This window comes from Pleurodeles waltl, chromosome 1_1, assembly GCF_031143425.1.
Source record: "Pleurodeles waltl isolate 20211129_DDA chromosome 1_1, aPleWal1.hap1.20221129, whole genome shotgun sequence".
Classification (NCBI taxonomy): domain Eukaryota; kingdom Metazoa; phylum Chordata; class Amphibia; order Caudata; family Salamandridae; genus Pleurodeles; species Pleurodeles waltl.
The window spans coordinates 801,492,312-801,508,505 of NC_090436.1; the positions used below are offsets into that span (position 1 = coordinate 801,492,312).

General features: G+C 47.0%; 1 protein-coding gene across 3 annotated transcripts in view; it reads left to right on the forward strand.

Moving 5' to 3' along the window:
• SPATA6L (spermatogenesis associated 6 like) overlaps positions 1–16,194 on the forward strand; it is a 323,488-nt gene that overhangs the window by 215,855 nt on the left and 91,439 nt on the right. The gene's annotated exons all lie outside the window — the stretch shown is intronic.

Below are 16,194 nucleotides of genomic sequence, written 5' to 3' on the forward strand. Positions count from 1 at the left end.
AGTGGTGTCTTCTGGTGTCAGGTCCGGTGCTGGAGTTCCTCGCTGTTGCAAGGGAGCCCACAGAAACAGTCTGAAGGCGTGTACTGTGTATCCAGTCCAACCAAGCCAACAAGTGGGCTCAGGTCTCATGAGGCTAGGAGACATGGGGACACCCTTGGTTCTCTTCTCCTCGGTCTGGGGTGGAAAGGTGCACAGGTGTCCTGAGACGTTAGGTTTCTGTCTCCTGGTCACTCGCAGTTGCACAGGGATCTGCAGAAACAGGATGCAGACACTGTATGGAAGTCCACAGTGGGCAACTCAGGGTGGGCTTTGTCTCTGGAGGGCTTCGGGACCACGCTGATAACGTTGGCCCACTTCATCTCAGGCGGCTCGACTGTAGTGGTGATGACCGGCACCGGGTTTTTGGCAGTCCCGGTCCTCACAGTTCTTTCATGGGTGCCTGCGGATGCAGGAGAGCAGCTCCTCTACTCCAAGGGAGGTCTTCTTGGTGATTTGAAAAGCACTGGCAGCTCTCCCAGTTTCTTGAAGGCTGCAGCGGCAGGACAGGTCATTTGCTCCTTCAGGATCGGGTGCAGCAGGCAGGCCGGCAAGGTTGGTGCCAAGTCAGTTGTGCTCCTCAGTTCTCAGTTCCAGCAGGCTTCTTGTCCACTCCTTTTATGTGCAGCAAAGATCCGAGGATCTGGTATCAGGGGGTCACCTAAATACTTAATTTAGGGGGCATTAAAGGGAGTGAAGGGTAGTTGCCAATAGGGTCACAACACCCCCAACATGACCACTTCCTGTGAGGAGTGGGCATCACCCTGTCCAGAGTTCCTAAATTCCACCACACACAAGATGGTGAAATTTCCTAGGTGGTGTCAACTTCGTGATGGCTACCCTAGGGGTGTACCCAGCCCATAAATGCGACACGCCTCCTGCATACTGTAGTTAATTTTTCTGCCTGTCCAGGTGTCAGATGTGCCCTGGGGCAGAGGGTTGGTATCTTTTTCTGGGGAAGGCCAGATCTGCATACTAAAGGCGATGGGCTTTGTTGAAGCTCCCTGCCTTGGATTGCAGCTCACCCTCTGGGGAGGGGTGTTCCACACCCAAGCCCGGACAGACTTTGTTTCTGACATCCAGAGGGTGAAGGTTCTCAACTTTGAGAGTCAGATTCTCGCCTGGTGGTGGCAGACTGGCCAGAATTGGTCAGTGAGCTCACCAGCCATTGGTAGTTTTTTCAGGGGGCACCTCTAAAGTGCCCTATGGGTGCATGCGTTAATAATTCCATCACTGGAATCAGTGAGGTTTTAGTAATACGAGATTTTGATGCCAAACATCCCTATCTGCAGAGAAGCCATCATGTAGCTGGGGAACTCGTATTGACCAGTATCCAGCACAAGTATTTAAAATGGCTTCACTGTTTACTTGCGGTATCTAAGAATCGACAAAGATGTAGAAGGGGCAAATCTTCTCTTGCAGAAATGCCTGCAGATGTAATATAATGCACCCTGCCTTAGGGCGGTAAGGCCTGCTGTAGAGGTGCCTTACAAATATAGCATACAGTGTTTAGGGGACATGGCACACAGTCTGTGTGCAATGTCATGTTTTCACTTTTAGGGAACACCTTGCCATGCAGCCTGCAATAGCAGTCTGACATGAGGTTTGTGCTGGGTCCCTTAGAATGGCACAAGTTGTGTCGCAGCTCCTAGGGACCCTCTGCAGCACCTAGGCCCTAGGTACTAGAGATACCACCTACTAGGGACTTACAAAGGTGCTCCAGGGCCTGGTGACGTGGGGATCAAGTGACCAAGCATCTTGTTTTGGGGAAGGAACACTGGCACTAGGGACCTGGATAGCAAGAAACCAGAGTACTTCAGTCAAAGTTGGCAGGTACTGCATCTAGAACCCAGCTTCCTACAGTACACTATTGGTGATGTTTTTAAGTGAATAGCAATATTGTTTGTATATGTAATTATCATTGTCCATCAGACTTAGAAGGTATTTTGTATGGGTTTGTTTGTGCAGGTGGTGGGGATAGTGGTTGAGAGTGGGTGGTGAGCTGTGCAGTTGTTTTTGCAGTGTAGCCTTGAGTAATAGTCAAGGAGGTGCAAAGTTGTGAACAACGGTATATTGTTTATGTAAAATACGTATGTTGAGGGTAGAAGTTGTATGTGTGAGGGTTGGTGGTGGCACTTGTGGTCATGAATCCGATAGATACACCTAAATGCAGATTCCTTACCTTAAAATGTTTCCAAGCATTAGACCTGATATGGAAAATGTTCTTGAGCAGTACCCCTGCGCGCCGTCAGGTGGCTTCCTTTAGTTCCATGTGGTGTCACCGGTGTCATATGCACCATAGTGATGTTGTGGTAACCTACAAAGGCGTCACCTTAGCGTGTGGGCATCAGTTATTTTCTTTCCTCACCAGTTAGTGGAGGTTCAGGAAGAGTTACCCCTCTCTCAGTTTTTGACAGAATTTTTTTGATGTTTTGTCAAAGTCCTTTTCGAGTGTGTCTATGATGTCTTTTAGAAAGACAGGTTTTTAACTGCGTGTCACCTCGCCGTGTCGGTTAAAGACCCTGTTTTGGTCTGTTTATCGTGTCTCAAGATTACCACAACTCCAAGTTGTGCTCGGACGGCCGGGCCATGGTATCGTAGGCTTAGAGGGAGAGGTACCTGAAGCTGCCGCGGCCCGGCAGGCAACACCGCGTCGCGCAGCTCCTCGAATGTCTCGGTCCAGACTGATGGGAGGGTCATAGGATTGCTCCAGGAGCACCAGGTTCTCTTTGTCCCATCCGAAATCCTTGGGACACTCTGGAAAGAGGTACAGGTAGTACAAGAAGTCGAAGCGAGCTTCAGCTTCTCCTTATCCATTAGCCGTTGCGAAGAGTACTGAATATTGGCATTCCTGGCACGGTTCTGCAGAGCCATCGCCTGCTTCAACTTCATGTCTCTCTCAGTTTCTGGGAGCTGAAGCAACCCCCACTCAAATAAGGGCGTTTGTTGAGGCCATTTGGCACTTATTTGAGCAGGCTTGCTCCTCTGGTATGCCATCATTCCACACGAGGTCTGAGGGGGCCCCATCAGGTTCTACACTGTTGGCTTCAGGCTTGGCTCCGATGGGCCCCGTGGATCCGATCTTGGATCTGGACGGATGTCAGTGGTGCCACCATGACCTTCCCCAATGTTGGTATGGATGCCGATGCTCCCGGCACCATTGGCGCCAGTCTCATTCTGATCTCAGACGACTGAGACTCGAAACGGCATGGATCAGTGCTGATTCCAGTGCAACTCAAATATCCTAGGTTGCTACCTGCGCCATATTCTGAAGGGGTAGGCATGGAAGAGGGTTTGGAGGGTTCACTGGACCCTTTTGAATACCAGTTGGCAACACCAATGGACTGGTGTGAGGAACTAAGAGAATCCAGCGGACTGGCTTGCTCTCTCTCCCTGGCTACCGAGGAGGGACAGTCTTTTGTAATGGTGGTGAATAGGGCAGCAGAGGTCCTTGACCTCAAGCTCCCCATTGTGGCGGTCAAGACTAACATCTTGACAAAAGTGCTTCAGGCCAGGGTTTTCTCATCTGAGCCCCTGCTCCCCTTTAATGAAGCACTTACAGATGTCCTACTGGGAACTTGGCCCAAGCCCAGCACAGGGGCTGCTGTGAACAGATCAAATTGCTCGCCAGCACCTCACTGCCCCTGGGGACCCAGCCTTCCTAACCCAACATCCCACCCCTGAGTACTTGGTTGTCCAAGCCTCAACCTCCCACTGCACATTCCGAGTCGCTCCCCTGGAGAGGGAATCCAAAAGGCTAGACACCTTTGGAAAGAAAATGTTTTCTTCCAAAAGCCTAGCTCTGTGGTCGATAAACACTGCATGTAATTTGGGCTGCTACTCCCACACATTGTGGGACATGGTTGCACAACTGCTTCACCAGATCCCAGAGGGAGACTGGGCCATTCTCTCCCAAGCAGTGGAGGACGGAATAGATGCAGCCAAGTTCACCATCAGGTGTGGATTGGATACAACCGACTCACTAGGCAGAGCGGTTTCATCAACAATGTCGCTTCACCGTAACGCCTGGCTGAGAACATCTGGCTTTTCAGGGGATGTCTATGCAAATCTTATGAACATGCCCTTCAATGGGACACATCTCTTCGGAGAAGAGGCAGACTCAACGCTGGAGCACTTTAAGGGCTTGCAGGCTATGGCCAAGTCCTTGGGCCTCTCAGTAACCCCTCATCCCCAGTCTGCGTAGCCACGAAAGGGGCATGCAAATGCACCATCCCGATGTTGGCCTCCGTCCAGTGCAGACTCGCCAAGCTCTGCGTGGACACGGACGCAATGCATTCTGACCCATAGGTCAGGTAGCCTGAGCTCCATCACAGCCACCAACCCCCTGCAGCTGCTATTTCCAAGCCCTCCTAATCTTGTTCTGCAACACCATGGATGCTCAGTTGGAGGGAGAATCCAACATCATCCCAACCACTGGTGATCCATTAGATTGGAAAAATGGGTCTTGCAGATCATTCAAAAGAGCTAGCCCCTTCCCTTCAAATCCCCTCCTTCTATATCTCCAACACACGTTCGGCTGATGGAGGATCATTTGACCTTGCTCTGTGAGGAAGTCATGGCTGTCTTGGCCAAGGGAGCAGTAGAGAGGGTTCCAATATCAGAATTAGGCAGTGATTGTTATTCCAGCTACCTATCCTATAGCTCTGAACCTTTAATTTCTTCCTCAAAAACAAGAAATTCAAGATGCTCACTTTGGCTCAAGTCTTGTCTGCCCTAGACCAAGGAGACAGGGTGGTAGCATTGGACTTGCAGGATGCATATTTCCTTATTTCCATCCTGCCTGCCCCCAGACTTTACCTGCAGTTTATGGTAGACAATGAGTGATTTAAGTTCACTGTGCTCCCTTTTGGCCTTATCAGCGCCCCTCTGGTATTCACCAAGGTGATGGCAGTGGTTACAGCTCATCTGTGGAGATCAGGGGTGTCAGGCTTTCCTTATCTCATTGACTGGCTGTTAAAGGTGGGCTTTCCCAAGGCTGCTGTCTCCCATCTCCAGACTTCGGTGGACCTTCTGCATTCACTGGGGTTTACTATCAATATCGCTGTCAGACGCTCCCTTTAATTGGAGCTGTTCTGGACAACAGTGCAGTTTTGGGCTTCTCCTCCAGAGCAGCGAGTCAAGGATATTCGGGCTATGATACTGATGTTTCAGCCTCTATCCTGAGTTTCGGTGAGAATGACTCTGAGGCTGCTGGGTCTTCTGGCCTTCTGCATCCTATGGCTCATGCCAGATGGCATATGTGGGTTCTGCATTGGGACCTGAAGTTCCAGTGGGCACATCATCAGGGGAATCTCTCTGATATGGTCCAGAGCTCAGAGGGAACTGCAAGTGGTAGATAACGAACCGTGATTAGATCAGTAGGCACCTGTCCCTTCCCCAACCAGATGACACAGTAGTGACAGATGTGTCACTCCTGGGATGGAGCCGCCATCTAGGGGAGGTGGAGATCAGAGGACTCTGACCTCCAGTGAAATGCCATCTCCACATCAACTTGCTGGAGCTCCGAGCAATATGACGGTTGAAAGCTTTCCTTCTTACCCTCAAGGGATGTTTAGTGCAGGTGTTCACGGACAAAACCACCGCCACGTGGTACTACAACAAACAGAGCAGGGTGGGGTCATGGACCCTATGCCAAGAGTGCATCCCTGGACATTACTGGAAAAGCAGGGCATATACCTGGTGGTTCAACACCTGGCAGGTTCTTTGAATGCCAGGACAGAGACACTCAGCTGCCATTGCCTAGTGGATCATGAGTGGCGTCTCCATCCGGTGGTGGCGCAAAGGTCTCTTTCAGCAGTGGGGCGACCTTTGTTTAGATCTATTTGCCTCCGTAGAGAACATGTAATGTCAGCAGTTTTAGGCACATGAGTTTTTAAGGCGGCTCTCACTCTGTGATGTGTTTCATCTCAAGCGGAGCTCAGGCTTTCTGTACTCCTTATCCGCCCATACCACTTCTGTCCAGAGTTCTCAAGAAGATCAAGAACGACCGGGCACAAGTCATCCTTGTGGCTCTGGACTGGGCACGGAGAGTCTGGTATCCTGAGATGATCAACATAAGCATCAATCCTCCGATCAGGCTGCCTCTTTGAGAGAATCTTCTGTCGCAACAGCAAGGGAGGGTCGTGCACCTGAACCTGTCAACTCTATGCCTTCTTGCCTGGAGATTGACTGGCGAAAATTGACAGCCTTCGACCTTCCCCCCGAAGTCTGTAATGTAATTCTGGCAGCCAGGCACCCCTCCACCAAGATGGTAAAAATGTGTATAGAAAAGTCTATCGACCCTTTTTCTACTTCTCTTTTTAATAACTTTTTTTATTCTTACCCTTCCCCAGCAGGGCTCTGCTCTGGGTACCCTTAAGGCTTACCTTTCTGGTATGTCCGCTTTCCTGCGGCTGCCTGACTAACCCTCTCTCTTTAAGTCCCCTATTGTAAATAGATTTCTTAAGGGGCTTGTAGATATGTTCCCTCTTCTACCTTCATTATGCCTCAGTGAGATCTCAATCTCGTTCTCGGCCTCTTTCTTCTCAAATGTGATGATTCCATTCCATGTGGGCCAAACATTCACCATGCTCACCTTTTACGCTCCTCCACATCCCTCTAAAGAGAAGCGCCTCCACCGTCTTAAGTCCAAAACGAGCTTTGTCTTACTGTCTTGACCACTCAAGAGAGTTCTGGGTGGACAATCAATTCTTTGTGGGGTATGTTGGAGCTAAGAAAGGTCAGGCAGTACAGAAGTGAATCATTTTGAGTTGGGTCATTCTCTGTTTAAAAATCTACTATGCTTTGGCCAAAGAAACTGCCTCCCGAGGGCTTGAGGACCCATTCCAACAGAGGAAAAGCTACGACGACTGTATTAGCATGTGAAGTCCCAGTCCTGGACATCTGCCAGGCAACAATGTGGGCATCCCTGCACAAGTTTTCAAACACTACTGCCTGGACAGTCAGGTCTGCAGGGACGGCCGTTTCTGCCGTTTGGTCTTGCAGGACTTTTTAGTTTTTTGCTACCCACCGCCGGGGATGGTATTGCTTTGGTGTCTATTCTAAGATGAGGCATCTGCGTCTGGAAGTCTCTTTCAGGTAAACAAGTTACTTACTTTTGGTAACACATTATCTGGTAGAGACAATATCTAGAGGCAGATTCCTTACCGACCCACCCATTCCTCTCCGCGCTGTGGACAAATTTCTAGGGTTAAGGGTGATCCCTTTCAGGGCCCTAGTTTTGAAACACCAAAGTCAGTGCACTTCATGGCTCTGTATTCCTGGTGTGGAAAGTCATGAAAAGTAGATGGCGCCTGCGCACCAAGGTGGCACTTATATAGGTGATTGTAACGTCACTGTGGCGACTAAGATGCCAAACCGAACAAACCCACCCAACAGCGCGCAGGGCTACTGCTTAAGAAAATCGTTGTATCCAGTCTAACACCTGGGGACATTCTAAGGGAAGGAATCTACGTCTAGCTATTGTTTCTATCAGATAGTGCGTTACCGAAGGCAAGTTACTTGCACTTTAAGGCTCTAAATTGTACAATGGATAAAAGGCGAGTGAATGAGTATTGTTGGTGGACCTGATAGCCTTGGGGTGGTCTTCCTCCCAACTTTTTGCCTACCACTTTTCTGATCTCATTTTTTCTGGCTTTAGGACTCTATGCACTTTACCAGTGCTAAAGTGCTTATGCTGCCTCACTTAAACATGGTTTTATTGGCATAAGTCCCTAGTAAAGTGCATGACGTGCCCATGACCTGTAAATTAAATACTACTGGGGGGGCCTTCATCACTGACTGTGCCACCCACATAAGTAGCCTTTTAGTCATAACTCAGGCCTGCAATTGCAGAGCCTGTATGCTCAGTTTTACACTTCCATGTCAACGTGGCAAAATAACCCTTTTGCCAGGCCCAAACCTTCCCTTATTATACATATAGGTCACTTCTAAGGAATATTCCGGACAATCCAGAGGGCAGGGTGCAATGTAATTAAAAGCCAGGACGTGCTTTTAGGTATTATGGGGGTCATTCCGACCCCGGCGGTCAAGGAACGCCGGGGCCGGGGATGCGGGAGCACCGCCAACAGGCTGGCGGTGCCCCGCAGGGCATTCTGACTGCGGCGGTTTGGCCGCGGTCAGACCAGGAAAACCGGCGGTCTCCCGCCGGTTTTCCGCTGCCCTGGGAATCCCCCAAGCTGCGCCGCCATGGGGGATTCCGACCCCCTCACCGCCATCCTGTTCCTGGTGGTTCCGACCGCCAGGAACAGGATGGCGGTGAGGGGTGTCGTGGGGCCCCTGGGGGCCCCTGCAGTGCCCAAAGGCATGGGCACTGCAGGGGCCCCTGTAAGAGGGCCCCACTTTGAAATCCAGTTTCTGCTTTACAGACACTGGGATTTGCGACGGGTGCCACTGCACCCGTCGCACATCCTCCACTCCACCGGCTCCATTCGGAGCCGGCTTCCTCGTGGGGAGGGGTTTCCCGCTGGGCTGGCGGGCGGCCTTCTGGCGGTCGCCCGCCAGCCCAGCGGGAAAGCCAGAATGGCCTCCGCGGTCTTTCGACCGCGGAGCGGCCATATGGCGGCTCCCTCCAGGCGGGCGGCTCCCGCCGCCGCCGGGGTCAGAATGACCCCCTATATGTCCTAGTAGTGAAAAACTCCCAAAGTCATTTTTCACTACAGCAAGGCATATCTCTCTTGCATAGGATAACATTTGGAGTACCTTATTACATCTTATTAGTATAATTCACAATCTGGAAGAGATAAACCTTTCGAGTTTGGTGTCTCTGGAATCACAATTTAAAATCACAATTTATGAAGTTGGATTTTAAATTGTAATTCTGAAAATGACACTTTTAGAAAGCTGGCTTTTTTTTTACTTTAGCCATTTGGTGCCTGCTGCCCGTCTCTGATCTCTTGTCTGAGGTAGGTGACAGCTGAGCTTTGTTTATTCTTCCTAGACAGCCACACACAATGGGAACTTAGGTGTGACTTGATGGGCCTTGATTGTCCATCCTGCCAGGATGGGAGGGAGGAGGTGGCTACAGCCTCACTTACAACTCCGTAGGCTGTATCCTGCCCCCACACAAAGGGCTCCACAGCCCCCTGTAGTCATCTGGGAGCCAAAGCAGGAAGGAGAGGACCTCTATGCACTTCAAATATCTGTCTTTGAAGTCTCCCCCACTTCAAAGGCCTAACTGGGTATAAGTACTGGCTCTCTGACACCACCATCCCAGTACACTTCTGGACATGTGACTTCTCTGTAAGGAAAAAGGACTGCTGTGCTGCTAAAGGACTGCCACTCTGCTGGACTGCTACTTTGCTGGATGTCTGCCTTGCTGTGTTTCCTGTTGCCTTCTCCCCCCTGCCTTGGTGAGGTGGTCTTGACCTGCATCACTTGAACCCAGAGTGACTCTAAGGACCAACAGACTGTTCTCATGATCTGAAGTCTCAGGGACATAAAAGAATTCCAACCAACCTGCTTCTGCACCTGAACTCTGCTATCCATGAATCTGGCCTGGCAAGTGGTGCCACCTCATTCCTGGACCCATGACAGTGAGACCTAGGGTGCTTGCTCCAGCAGAACCACTGCATCTCTGGCATTGCATGAACAGGACAGAAGCATCTCTGCCGTTGCATGGACAGAACTAGCACATCACTTTTGTAACCAACACCGCAATGTTTCCTTCGGCGCAAGGCCCCTGCTTTCCCATCGACGACAGCCTCAACGACACCGAACTCCACATCCCAGTCACTGTGCTCCCTGGAACCAGTGCATCACCTCAATGTTGACACAGCCTGCATTTGCACCCAAACTTCATTGCATCTTGCCTCCGATGCAGTGCCACCGCTGTGTGGGGAACTTCACCGCATCTCCTCAACTGTGTGGGAAAAATCAATGCATCTCCTCCCCTGCGGGGATCACCACTGACGTGTCACTTCTATTGCACCTCCTTCGATGCTGATGCAACCAGGATTACAGTACTATTGTTCAGCGGGCCTCACTGGGTCCCTGTATCTGGTCGACCCTCAATTGCAGTTGGCATGAGCCTTTGCCTTTGTCCCTGTCCATCATCACCAGGCACCCCCGATTGGTGCTTCTAAGCACTATTTTACAGTTTAATTTTTAAAAATCCATAACTGAAGTGCTACTTATTGGATTTTTGACATTTTGGTCTTATTTTATTTATTTTTTGTGCTCTAGTTTTCCAACCTAGTTGTTGAATCCTTTTGTGTGGTGTTTTCACTGTGTTAGTGTTTGAAGTGTTGCACAAATACTTAACACACTGCTTCTAAGTTAAGCCTAACTGCTCTGTGCCAAGCTGCCAGTGGATGATAAAGGGTTAATTTAGGGTTTGCCTGATACCTACCCTGATCAGTACTGTGGTTGCTTCTTGACCAAGAGTAACAACCCAGTCAACCAAAAACCCAATTTGTAACAGTTATGTATTGGAGGAGTTTGTGTTTGATGTTGTGCAAAGTTGGATTAGGATGTGTATTATTTGTGTGGGCATGAGAGAGCGAGTAGTGGTTTATTTGTATTTAGTGATAGAATATAGTAAGATGGTGTGTGTTATGCTTTATTTTTGTGGAGTAGTCAAATGTGATATTGGTGTAGAGAATGTGTATGTAGGAGTTGGTTTTAAACTACTAGTGGGGAGTATATATTGAAGGGTAAACTGGTTGGTGATGTGTGTTGGAGGAGAGTGTATGTAGCATGTGAAAGGAGAGGAACAGGGTTTATGAATGTTTGTAGTGGACTTGGTAGCATGAAGAGGTAGTATTTGGGCTGGAGTGGAAGGAGTGTTTGGTTGTGTGTTTTTGCTAAATAGAATAGGAGAGTGTTGGAGGTTGAGACGGTTGAGTAAAGGATTGATGGTGCTATAGTTGGGGCTGTTAGGACTACAGCTGTTTTTTCTATGAAAAGGGAGGGTGTGCCAAATCTTTATTTTTGGTTAATTAGACAAAGCTTGTGGCCTGGTGCGGGGACAGTCAAGTTGATCCTCTTTATTCCAAGTTATCTGAAGTTTTATTAGTTGTACTATCTCTGGCACAGCAAGGCCTTGCAGTGGGCAGAATTAAAGATTATTTGTCACTCATTTGGCTTTTCTATCAATCCCGACCAGCCTTCATTATTCCTTCATGTTCCTGTCAACACCTTTCATTTTGCCTCAATGGGACCTTAAGTGCAGTCCTTTTGAACTCATGCATAGCCGTTCTCAGCAACTGATAACCATCAAAATGATGTTGCTCTTTGCAATTACTTCTATATGCTCTGTCAGTGAGCTACAGGTGCTGTCAATGCAACCCCTGTCCACCACCATTTTGTGATGCTAAAGCTTATGTAATTTCTGCCAAAAGTCATGTTGCCCTTCCATGTGAGTTGTCCATTACCCTCCACACGTTGTTGTCATTGCCTCCTCCTTCTAAGGAGGATAGATGTCACTGGCTAGACCCAGAGTTCTTAGTTTTTACTTTGAGTGCTGAGTGGGCAACCATCTTTTTGTGGGCTTTGAGACAGATGGTGGAGAAACAAAACCTGACCCACTGAATAGTCCTTTATATAAAATATCCTATGTCCTGGCCATGAAGGAGCCCCCTGAGAGCATACAGGCTCATTCCACCATAGCCAAGGCTGCCACAATGACTTTGGCAAGTGAAGCTCTGGAACTGAAAATCTGCCATTTGCTACATGGACATCAATGCATACATTCACAAACCTTTGCTGTCTCAACAGTCAAGCCTGCAGAGAGAACCATTTCACAGGCTTGGTCCTGGAGCACTTCTTGGTGTAAGTCCACTCCTCAGAAAATCCGGCTTTTGTCAGGTACTGTTTTGGAACCTATTCAGAAATTGAGTAATCTGCAATTAGAAGTATTCATCAAAAGAACCAGTTTACCTTTGTTAGTGCTCTTTCACATGGATACTGTATCTAACCCAGGGGTGTCCAACCTTTTGTATAATAAGAGCTGCTTATGTTAATTAAAAATCATTGTGAGCTACTATTATTATTAGTGCTGTAATAGTGACCACATCAGACAAGATTACATTAGAGGCCACAACATCAAAGATTACCAGCAGTATTCTCCTCATGCTTTGCACATTTTGAACACTTATATGTAGGTAATACATGCCAGCCTCAGCTGCAGTGCCCCTGGCACAAAAGTAATCATATGAGTAATTAATTTGCCCACATGATTTATCACTCAAAAATCACCTTATATGTATTTTGGAAATTTGTTCATTTTTCTCCAAACATCAGGATGTGAGTTATGAAAATACACGTTTTCAACTTGGAATATACAGTTTTGTCATAAAAGTGTTAATTCAACCAAGCAGAATGTTCCAATTTAGTAGGCTGTGGTGCACACAGGAGAGCTACTGACAGGTATCTGGAGAGCTACCAGTAGCTCACGAGCTACTCATTGGAAAAGCCTGATCTAAACTAATATTCTTCAGTGCCCTCTCCCTTCCACATTCTGTGAAGTGGACTTCAGTAATTCTAAGATGGTCCGAAGTTAGATTCAGCACACTGTCATTTCCGTGGAAGAGTTCAAGATAAACTGGTTTAAGCCCACAAGATAGGTGCATATATATAATCCTGTACATCAATTCCGGAGGTGGTACGAGGTCCAGCCGAGTCTCATGCCACTACATGGCTGTGCACAGGAGCACATGCTATGAAAAATTCTGGATCCAGTTTGGCACCTGGGGATAGTCAAACGTTCAAGTATCCACAAGAAAGAGCATTACTGAAGGTAAGTGGGTTGATCTTCTTACCGCTGTAGTTTCTGTCTACAGTAGCTTTTATACAAGCTCTAATTTTCTTGGTTAACAGAGAGAAAAGGTAGGCTTGTAACATTGTAACACATATGGCAAGCTATCAAGAAGCTGACTGCACTATATACAAATAATATCAACAGACAGCTATGAAGGGTAGCAAGCTGATGCGTCTTTGGAAAAAGAATTGAACAAGCAGCTGAATATCACTTAAGGCCATCTCTGAAGGCTGTCACCAAAATAAAATAAAAAATGACTAGTCCACTGCACATGAAAACTGATACATCATGAAGTACTGTATGCCCTTTAAACATTTACCTTAAAGATACTTGTTGATACATTCTTCAAGCATTACTATGCACTTACAAGCAAAGCGCACTGTGAGTGTTCAACTTGATAAATGTATTTCAGATTTTCCACACGACTAGGAATATATGTGTAAATTTAGGAATGCAGCCCTTACAGTAAATCACTATCAACACTTGATTCGAAGCCTCAATTGGCCACAAAACAGTTTTAAATACTGAACTAAATCTCTGGGTCTCTTGAAGTTTAAGATTACTTTTGGAAGTTTTTCCTATACATCACTCATGAGAATTTACAATAGTAAAATTATCCCATTATCACAATTAAAAGTGGTAACAGCTAAGGGACAACTAGTAGTAGATGCAATTTAACAGTACACAGGAATTTATGAAATGTAGGATATATGTATTTCTGCTTCAAAAGCCTAGCTTTAATTGGGATTTGAATGAGTATATTTTTTAAAGCTGTCATCTTGGATGAGGGTTGTGTGCTCGGATGTCAAAAGGTACCAAGCCGAACTTTCTTGGAACATTCAGAAATAAGGCAGTTCTCTGGGATGTATTATGCTATACTGATGATAAAGGGGACAACTGATTATGGGTTGCAAATATTTGATTGAGACACACTTGTTAAATCTCCTGCTGCTGGTTGCCCTATCACCCCCACTATACCATTGTAACAGTTTTTTCTAAATGTAGTTGACATACTGCAGGAATATCATTATTTTTGCCTTAGTCACACCCATTTTTGAATGATGCTGGTGGTTTACGGATTCTGAAAGTGCCCTGGGCTCCGCCAGCCTAGCCCAGGGTCAGTGCTCTGTCCTTTAAAGGTATATTGTAATTGGTATAATTCTTATTGGACAAGTTAACTTACCTGTAAGTCCCTAGTATATGGTAGGGCATTGTAGGTTTAGAGACCCCAGCGGACTTAATGCACTTCTGTGGTGTCTGGTGTCCTTTTAAAGCCAGGCCTGCCTTGCAACTTATAACTCACCCCTAAGGTCTGCCCTAGGTGCCCAAAGTCTGGGTACCTTGTTGGAATATGCAGAGGCAGTATAAAATATATTTTATATGACGTGGTAGGGAAAAACAGATGGAGTAGTTTTCCCTATTGTAGTGCTGCCAGCCCCCATTAAAGTTTAATAAAGTCTATCTTCACTTGGGAACTAGCTAAGAATGTCATTCAAAGTATCAAACTAATGGTTACAATAAATCCAACAACTTGCTAAGGTCGGATTTATGATAACTATTACAGGAAAGTCATTTTAGAAACTCCTATTCTGGAGTCACCTAAAGCAGCCCTGTAGCAGCCTCTTCTGATTGGTCAGCCATTTACAGCCTGAGCCAAGCTGCTCCTTCTGTAGATGTCAGAGGCCTGGGGCTGAAACAATGCAGCCATTTGGTGGGAGGAGATTTACTTTCTGGAAAAGCCAGGGAGAGGAAGAGGGCTGGGGAGATAAGCTTGACTTCAAAGGCAGGAGAATAGATGTCACAGGACCCAGGCCAGCGCCCACTCCCTTGATCCCCAGCCAGATGGATGCTCTCCTTATTACATTAGGAGATGTGCTGAAAGGAAAGTGTAGTCAGATGTTAGCTACACCTCTGGGTTTGGTTACACAGACTCACACTTCAAGGAAATAATTCTCCATTTTGATTTTTGTCAAAACAGTGCATTCTGGGTCAAAAATATGCAACACTTTGCAGGAAGTGGTCATAGCAGAGAGAGGTACCTTTTGGCTTGGCTTGGGTGCTTGCCAGCCCAGAGTGGAAAATAAATATGGGAGAGCTGCGGGACCTCCTCAGAACACTGCCTAGAAATTTAAGAAGAACGACTGCCCTGCTGGACCCTTGGATTGCACCACAGAAGGCTTGTAACCAAAATTACTGCACCTGCTGCACTCTCCACAAACAAATTACTGTGCCTGGCTCAGAGGAAAAGGTACAACGGAGTTGGAAAAATTCACCTGCTAGCCAAAAGAGAGGATTACCTCAGCTGGCCAGCGGTAACTTGCTTTTTTCTGGACTGTGCAGATGCATTGTGAGAAGTTGAGTCCTAGCCTCGAGTAGCAATTCAAAGCTTCTGAACCCTTGGCCACAGCTAGAGGACACTTCTCTTCCCAAAGGAACCAAGAGGCTACTGGAGATACAGCCCCTGGACCCGTCTTCAATGAGTTGCTAAACCCCAAGAGGTGCCTCTCAGGTCATGGGTCCTTGGAATTGTTGCCAAGTTTAATTTAAGCTTTTGGGCTCTTTGTGACCACAATCGAGACTCTTGGCACAAATCTAGAGAAGGTAAACCTTCAGCAGGACTAATCTTGGGCTGTGTCTGGTCCACGCTCCATCACGGTTGGCTTGAACTTTTAGATTTGACATGGTCCAGCATAACCAGATAGCCACAGTTAGCTTTTGATGTTTTTAGGTGCTATACTACAGTGTAGTCTATAAAAATTCATAGCTCTGCTTCCCTACATTGGATTTTTGTTGTTTTCTATCATTTTAAAGATAAAAATATTCTCTATTTTATAAGTTGGTGTTGGATTTTTAATGTGTTGTGTCTTTTACCTATTTACTGTTTTGGTGATATTAAATGCTGTACACATGCCTGTCTCCCAAGTTAATCCTGACTGCTCGTTGCAAAGCTACCCAGGGTTGAGCAAGGCTTCATTTATTGAGACTTGATGGGACCTATTAGTGATTGTGGTATTATTACTATTGAGGGTGAGTACCTCCACCTACTAGTAAACCACTTTCCTATGTATGTGTATGTGGTCCTTTAAATAATGGACTCTCCAGGTGCCTCCAAGGGACATTTAAATGATGTACTTCCGCTTTTGTCATTTAGATGTCCATCACTATAACTTCTCAAGGCACGTGTGACTTCTACAATATCACTAAAACTTCTCAAGGCACGTGTGACTTCTACCATACAAGTACCTCTAATGGTCTAGATCGGTGTTTTTCTACTGCTTGGATGCTATACCTGTATTAGTCTGCATTCTGTGATCTTCTTGTTTAGGAGCGTTGGGTAATCAATGCTATATCGTTACCAAGTTAATTTTTTTAGAAAATAA